The sequence below is a fragment of the Muntiacus reevesi genome, chromosome 4 (genome assembly GCF_963930625.1).
Source record: "Muntiacus reevesi chromosome 4, mMunRee1.1, whole genome shotgun sequence".
In the NCBI taxonomy this organism is placed as follows: domain Eukaryota; kingdom Metazoa; phylum Chordata; class Mammalia; order Artiodactyla; family Cervidae; genus Muntiacus; species Muntiacus reevesi.
The window spans coordinates 118438513-118446933 of record NC_089252.1 but is presented as its reverse complement, the minus strand read 5'-3'; positions in this window follow the sequence as shown (position 1 = coordinate 118446933).

Genomic DNA, 8421 nt, shown 5'->3' with positions numbered 1-8421 from the left:
AAGAAAGCCTTCCTCAGTGATCAATGCAAAGAAATAGAGGAAAACAACAGAATGGGAAAGACTAGAGACCTCTTCAAGAAATAAGAGAGAGCAATGGAACATTTTGTGCAAAGATGGGCATAATAAAAGACAGAAATGGTATGAACCTAACAGAAGCAGAAGATATTAAGAAGAGGTGGCAAGAATACACAGAAGAACTATACAAAAAAAGATCTTCATGACCCAGATAACCACGATGGTGTGATCAACTCACCTAGAGCCAGATATCCTGGAATGTGAAGTCAATGGGACCTTAGGAAGCATAACTAAAAACAAATCTACTGGAGGTGATGCAATTCCAATTGAGCTTTTTCAAATCCTAAAAGATGATGCTGTGAAAGTGCTGCACTTTATATGCCAGCAAATTTGGAAAACTCAGCAGTGGCCACAGGACTAAAAAAGGTCAGTTTTCATTCCAATTCCAAAGAAGGGCAATGTCAAACTACCACACAATTGCACTCATCTCACACACTAGCAAAGTAATGCTCAAAATTCTCTAAGCCAGGCTTGAACAGTATGTGAACCATGAACGTACAGATGTTCAAGCTGGATTTAGAAAAGGAAGAGGAACCAGAGATCTAATTGCCAACATCTGCTGGATCATAGAAAAAAATAACAGAATTCCAGAAAAACATCTACTTCTGCTTTATTGATTATGTCAAAGCATTTGACTGTGTAGATCACAACATACTGTGGAAAATTCTTAAAGAGATGGGAATACCAGACCACCTGACCTCCCTCCTGAGAAATCTGTATGGTGGTCAAGAAGCAACAGTTAGAATCAGACAAGGAACAAGGGACTGGTTCCAAATTGAGAAAGGAGTACATCAAGACTGTATATTGCTACCCTGTTTATTTAACTTATATGCAGAGTACATCATGTGAAATACTGGGCTGGATGAAAGATAAGCTGGAATCAAGATTGCTGGGAGAAATATCAATAACCTCAGATACACAGATGACACAACCCTTATGTCAGAAAGTGAAGAGGAACTGAAGAACCTCTTGATGAAAGTGAAAGAGGAGAGTGAAAAAGGCTTAAAACTCAATATTCAAAAAACTAAGATCATGTCATCTGGTCCCATCACTTCATATCAAATAGATGGGGAAACAATGGAAACAGTGAGAGACTTTATTTTGGGGGGCTCCAAAATCACTGCGGATGGTGACTGCACCCATGAAATTCAAAAACACTTGCTCCTTGGAAGAAAAGCTATGACCAACCTAGACAACATATTAAAAAGCAGAGACATTACTTTGCCAACAAAGGTCCATATAGTCAAAGCTATGGTTTTTCCAGTAGTCATGTATGGATGTGAGAGTTGGACTATAAAGAAAACTGAGTGCTGAAGAATTGATTCTTTTGAACTGTAGTGTTGGAGAAGACTCTTGAGAGTCCCTTGGACTGCAAGGAGATCCAACCAGTCCATCCTAAAGGAAATCAGTCCTGAGTATTCATTGGAAGGACAGATGCTAAAGCTGAAACTCCAATACATTGGCCACCTGATGTGAAGAACTGACTCATTTGATAAAACCCTGATGCTGGGAAAGATTGACGGCAGGAGAAGGGGATGATAGAGGATGAGATGGTTGAATGGCATCACTGACTCAGTGGACATTAGTTTGACCAGCTCTGGGAGTTGGTGATGGACAGGGAAGCCTGGTGTGCTGCAGTCCATGGGGTTGTAAACAGTTGGTCTCCACTGAGTGATTGAACTGAACTGAACTTGCACCATTTCAGGAAGTGATTCAGTTTTCCCAGGTATCTTTCAAGTAAACACGAATGCATGGCATATATTAAACCTCTGATTGTTTTTCTCCAGTTCATCTCCCTTTCATTATGAGGATCTCAATAAAGAACATCAAAGGGTAGAGGGAAAATTATCTTTCCTTTCATATAATGCAACACAGTAGTATTTAGACATACAAAGGAATGAACCACCAACCCATTTATTAAAAAAGCATGAATCTAACACTTACATTACTAAGTGAAGGAATCCGGCCTCAAGTGCTACACACTGTACAAACTTATATGACATTCTAGAAAAGGCAAAACAGACATGATAAACAGTTTATGGAATATGTGGCTGAGATATTTCACATGGTATTGTAGTGATGAATACCTGCCACTGTGCATTTGTCTAAGCACATAGATTTTTGTTTTTAGAACCCAACAAGTAAATTATTACCTATTCACATTCATTTATTTATTCCAGTCAAAGACTGGAATGCAGAATTTAACAAAGATCTAACTGATTGAGAAATGTATGTAAAACTTCAGGACTTACCCTGGTGGTCCAGTGGTTAAGACTCACATTGCCAATGCAGGAAAGGTGGGTTCAATTCCTGGTCAAGGATCTAAAATCCCACATGCCATATGCCACAGCCAAGAAATTTTTTAAAAAGAAGAAAAAGAAAAAAACCCACTCTTAGTGGGTAGGACAAAATGAGCTGACCTAAGTTCACTGTGGAAATGAATGGAATCTGCAGACCAAAGGCAAAATGTACCATGCATAAACAATGGACTCTGTAAGTTCTTTCCTATGGGAGGTTGCAGCTAACAGGACTGAAACTACTGTATCAGTCATCGAATGGAACAAGCACTGAATTTCATAAATGACAAGTAGTGGAAGCCAGGTTTCTTACCACTGGAGAAGGAAGTTACAGGCAGACAAAGGGAGAAGGTTACAATACCTATGTCAAAACAGATCAGGTTGGAGACATAACTGTAAACTATCTTTAGCCTAATACAGAAACACATAGCTTCCTGTGAAAATCTTCATAATTGTGTGTATGCATAGTCTGGGATACATGCATATGTATTTTCATGCATTGTCTGCTAAGAATAGTAAGTTCCCATATGCAAGTTTTTATTACCATTCTCTAGTAAAAAGGAATAAGTGTTCTTTAAATATGTGGCTGATACTAGGACTGAGACAGTAAATATGTAAAGCAAGATAATCTTAAAATACAAGAAGAAAGTACCAAAAAACTCCATGAAAGGTGAATTATGTAAAATAAAAACAGGAGAGCATAGGAAAAGCTCTCAATAGCCAAAGCAAGAATAAACTAAACAGCCTAATAAGATAGTGCTGGATTATAACTAAAAGTTTAAAATAATTTTCATGTGTCCAAATTTGTTTTTTAAAAAGTTACATAGGTTTTATGAGTAGTGCTGAATAAAAATCTCTATGCAGGAAGACTCTAAACAATTGATACAGACACTCAGCTGTCCATTAAGTATGTGAAGCTAACTCCCCTCTCCTCAAGTGTGGATCCTGCATTATGACTTCCTCCTTAATAAGGCACACAGGATGGACATGGGGAAAATCAACAATAAAGACAAATAACAAATGTTGGCAAAAATGTACAGAAATTGGAACTCCAGTTTTACTTGTGGAGATGTAAAACAGTGCAATCAATGTATGTAAAACTTCAGCATTTTCTCAAAAATATAGAAATGCAATTATCATATGTTTTGGAAGCTCCACTCCTAGACATACATACAAAGAATTTAAAACAGATGTTCAAATATTAAGTTGTACACCAGTATTCATAGCAGCACTGTTCTTAACAGCCCAAGGTAAAAACAATGAAAATGTCCACCAACAGGTGAATGAATAAGCAAAATAAGGTAGATTCATCCATAAAATGCATTACCCTGCCATATAAAGGCATCCAGTAATATATGCCATATAGTAAAATAGAGCCACAGCTGCAGAAAACAGTAGGGGGCTCCTCAAAAACAAACACAGAGTTAACATAGAACCCATCAATTTCCAGGGAATGCACCCAAAATATTTAAAACCAAGAACTGGAATGTATATTTGTATCCCATATTCATAGAAGCATTATTCACAGTAGCCAAAAGATGGAAGCAACACAAGCGTTCAACAGATAAATGGATAAGCGCAGTGTAGCATAAACACAGTGGAATATGATTCAACCTTCAAAAACAAGATAGCTGTCACACATGCTCTAATGTGAATGAACCTTCAAGTCATTATGTGAAGTGAAACAAGGCTGACACAAAAGGAAAAGTGCTCTATGATTCCACCAGTGCGAGATATCCAAATAAGACAAATTCCAAGTAGAATAAGGTAGCCAGGGATTGAGGGTGGTGAGAGTTTAATGGTTACAGTGTCACTTCGGGAAAAAGAAAAGATTCTGGAGACAAATGGTAAGGATATTTTTACAACCCGAGTGCAGTTAATGCTATAGAAGTATATACTTAAAATGACTCAAATGATAAATACTATATGTTTGTAATCACAATTAAAAAATGATACAGGTTATAACATGGAAAAGCACTGAAAACATCCTCAGTAAAAGAAGCCACACAGAAAAAGCCATGCAGACATAGTCATCTTGTCACTTTAAATCCACGAAAGTTTCTGACATGAGGGAAAGCCCCAGTGGTGTTCCCAGAAAAAGAAAACTGCATTAGAATGGAGAAAGACATTTGACAAAGTTTCGGCAGCTGATGCAAGTTGAAGTGGTCCTATGGATAAGATTGTAATGTGGACACCATAACAATCCCCCATTTGGGGGTTATAGGCTGGTCCCCTGGAAAAGCGACCCTGTTTTGGGTAAAACATTGCATTTTTTGGTGTGAATATAGGAAACTTTGTACCTCTATTGAAACTTGAAGTTTTTGAAATTTTACTAGAAAGTTTCAGTACAACCATGTAAGTCACATGCCAGAAAATCAGAGATGGCATCAGACATTGCAAAAGAGTCCAAGACTTAACCAGACCAAATTCAACTAAAGTAGTGACACTAGTTGCCTTGTAGGAGTCCACGTGGTATCCACACAGCATACCACATTGTACAGTCACCGTAGGAAGAGTAGCCACCATGCCTTGGGTGATGAGGATGACCCTGATGGAACTGAAACTGTGAGATGTCTGAATTCCAGTTTTCCATGTAACACTACACCCAAGCAACTGTCAGAACTATAGAGTGAATTCAGGGACTTCCCTGGCAGTCCAGTGGTGAAGATTCTGCACATCCACTGCAGGGGGGTCTGGGTTTGACCCTCGGTCAGGGAACTAAGATCCAACATGCTGAGTTGCATGGCCAAAAAATTAATCAGTAGAACTGCAAGATCATGTGTGATTCTCTACACTAATAATGAACTACCAGAAAGAGAAATTAAGAAAATAATCCCCTGTCCAATTGCATCCCCTCAAAACTAGAAATTTAACCAAAGACTTGAAAGAGCTGCAAGCTAAAAAACTGCAAGACATAGTGCTCAATTAAACTGAACAGATATGAAAAGACATCCCATGCTCATGGGTGACAATACCATTAAAATCTCCATTCTAACCAAAGTAACGTACACATTCATGCAATCACTACCAACATCTCATTGACATATTTCACAGAAACAAAAATAATGTTAACATCCGTGTGGAACCACAAAGGACCCAGAAGAGCCAAAGTGACCCTGAGAAAAAAGAACAGGCTGGCAGCATCTCCATCCCTGACTTCAATCTGCATTACACACCTAAAGGCACCACAAGACATGTGGAACTGTATCAGAAACAGGCACAGATACCAGAGAGCCCAGAAATAAATCTAGAGGTTCACAGTAATCAATTTACAAGAAAGGAGCTAAGAGCATACATCCAGGAAAGGACAGTCCCCTCAATAAGCCATGCTGGGAAAAATGAACGCCACCACACCAAGGAACAACACTGGACACCATTCTGTACCACAGACAAAAACTGACTAAAAACCCACAACTTTCCACATCAAGCCCTAACTGTCCTGGGTCCTCTGAAGACAGACACTCAGCAACAGCCACACACAGAAAGTTTCTTCCCAATTTTCCTCACATTTTCCTTCAGCAGCACCACCTCCCTGCAGGTCCTGAGGAAACCGGCTCATGTCAAACTGAACTGAACCCCACAATGTCCCAAAGCCAAAGCCCTAATGGGTCCTGAGGGGCCAGACTCCCATCACCCTGGATTGAACCCCAAAATGTATCAAAGCTGAAAACCCAGTGGGTCCCAAGAAGACCAGACTCCCATCAGCTTAAGCTGAACCCCACAACGTCCCAAAGCTGAAGCCCCAGTGGGTCCTCAGTGGCCAGACTCCCAACTCCCTGAACTGAACCCCACAATGTCCCAAAGCTGAAATCCCAGTGGGTCCTGAAAAGACCAGACTCCTGTCAGCCTGAAGTGAACCCCACGAAGTTCCAGAGCTGTATCACCAGCAGGTTCTGAGGAGACCAGACTCCCATCAGTCTGAACTAACCCCACAGTGTCCCAAAGCCAAAGTCATAATGGGTCCTGAGGGACCAGACTCCCATCACCCTGGATTGAACCCCAAAATGTATCAAAGCTGAAACGCCAGTGGGTCCTGAGGAGACCAGACTCCTGTCAGCTTGAACTGAACACCACAATGTCCCAAAGCCGAAGCCCCAGTGGGTCCTCAATGGCCAGATTCCCATATCCCTCAAATGAACCCCATAAAGTCCCAGAGCTGAAGCACCAGCAGGTCCTGAGGAGACCAGACACCCACTCAGGCTGAACTCACCCCACAATGTCCCAAAGCCAAAACACCAGTGGGTCCTGAGGAGACCCATCTCCTGTCAGCTTGAAGTGAACCCCACAATGTCCCAAAGCCAAACCCCGAGCAGGTCCTGAGGAGACCAGACTCCCTGTCTTCCTGAACTAAATCCCACAACGTCCCAAATCTGAAATCCCAGTGGGTCCTGAGGAGACCAGACTCCTGTCAGCAGCCTCACGCAGCCAGGTGCGCAGTCAGAGTGGGATTTCCGCTTGGGGTAGGGGTGGGTCAGGGAGGCGGGCTCTCGCTCCCTGCCAGCCAATGAGAACTGCAGATCAAGCCTCCCTCACTCGCGCAGGCACAGCTAAATGGAGACACCGCCCCTCAGGGCAGTTCTGCTAGGTTCATTAAACTATGGAAATTCAAACTGAAATATTGCCAATACCCAAAACTTCTCCAAAATAGTTAAGGAATAATTAACTCGAAACTGTATAGAATGAAATGTAGTCACCAAATTCACTCAAATTTATTAACAGATATTTAAATTTTGAAACTATCAAAATTGTGGACATAAACGTAGAAAATCTACATGCCCCTGGGTTTGACCTGTATATCATGAGCTTTGAGTTTTAACACACAAGCTGTCAGTCCACAAAAGAAAAATATTGTGGACTTTATAGAAATAAAGATGTCTATTCTGAAAGAACTCATTCAGAAAATCAAAATACAAGCCACAAACTGGAAGAAAAATATTTGAAAATTCATATCTGATACAAGATTTGGACACAAAATAGACAAAGACCTCTTGAACAACCTTATAAACAATAAGTAAAGATCTGAACAGACACCCAGCCAAAAAAAGTTATACAGATAGTACAAAACAGAAACACCCTCAACATCATACACCATTAGGGAATTAAAAATTAATGTCATGAGCTATCACACTATACAGTTGAAGCTTGGAGTCTCCCACAGCCCAAGACCCTTAATGAACATGCCTGTAAAGTTAACATGTTAGTCACTTACTTCTGTCTGACTCTTTGCAACCCCATGGACCACCAGGCTCCTCTGTCCATGGGATCCTCCAGGCAAGAATATGAGAGTGGACTGCCACGCCCTCCTCTGAGGATCTTCCCCACTTAGGGATTGAACCTGGGTCTTCTGCTATGGGCAGACTGTTAACCGTCTGAGCCACCGTGAAAGCCTGAACACGCCTGTACCCATAGATTAAAGCTTCCCCAACTTTGCAGTTTAGAGAGATACTGCTCTGGAAAGCTACGCGGTGTTCTCCATGGTTCTGGAAGTAAATACACTTTTCCTTCCCATGAGCTTTGGCTAGGTTGTATCTTCTGGCTCAACACCCACCAAGAGGTAAACTCACTTTCCTGGTAACATTTCTCCGTCCAGACTCCCAACCACCACTTGATACTAATTTTACAGTCAGTTGTCTTGCTTCCAATACATGGAAATCACGTTATTTTTCTGTGAGCAAATCTAGCTAAGGGCCAGAAACAATGTCCCTAATTTTACCTTGTGAAGCCAGTAGGTGTCAAGCAAACTCAGCTCTGTGGCTCCATCCAGTTCGATGCCTCCTTTTACAGAGAACACGTGCAAGGCTTTGAGGTTTTATTTATACCTCATTTCTGAAGGCCTTTAATACCTACAATAAATATACAAATGACTCATCAGTGCCACTTCTACTTTGAGGTTTAAAATCCTCCGAGTTTTTTCTAACATACTTATTCCATGCCTTGCATTTAAATCTTTGACCATACGTTGTTTATCCTGTGTCTCATCAGAATTTAGTTAATTGCACAATTTTCCCCTGAATAATGCAGTACTCATCACATAGAGTTCTTGCCAAAA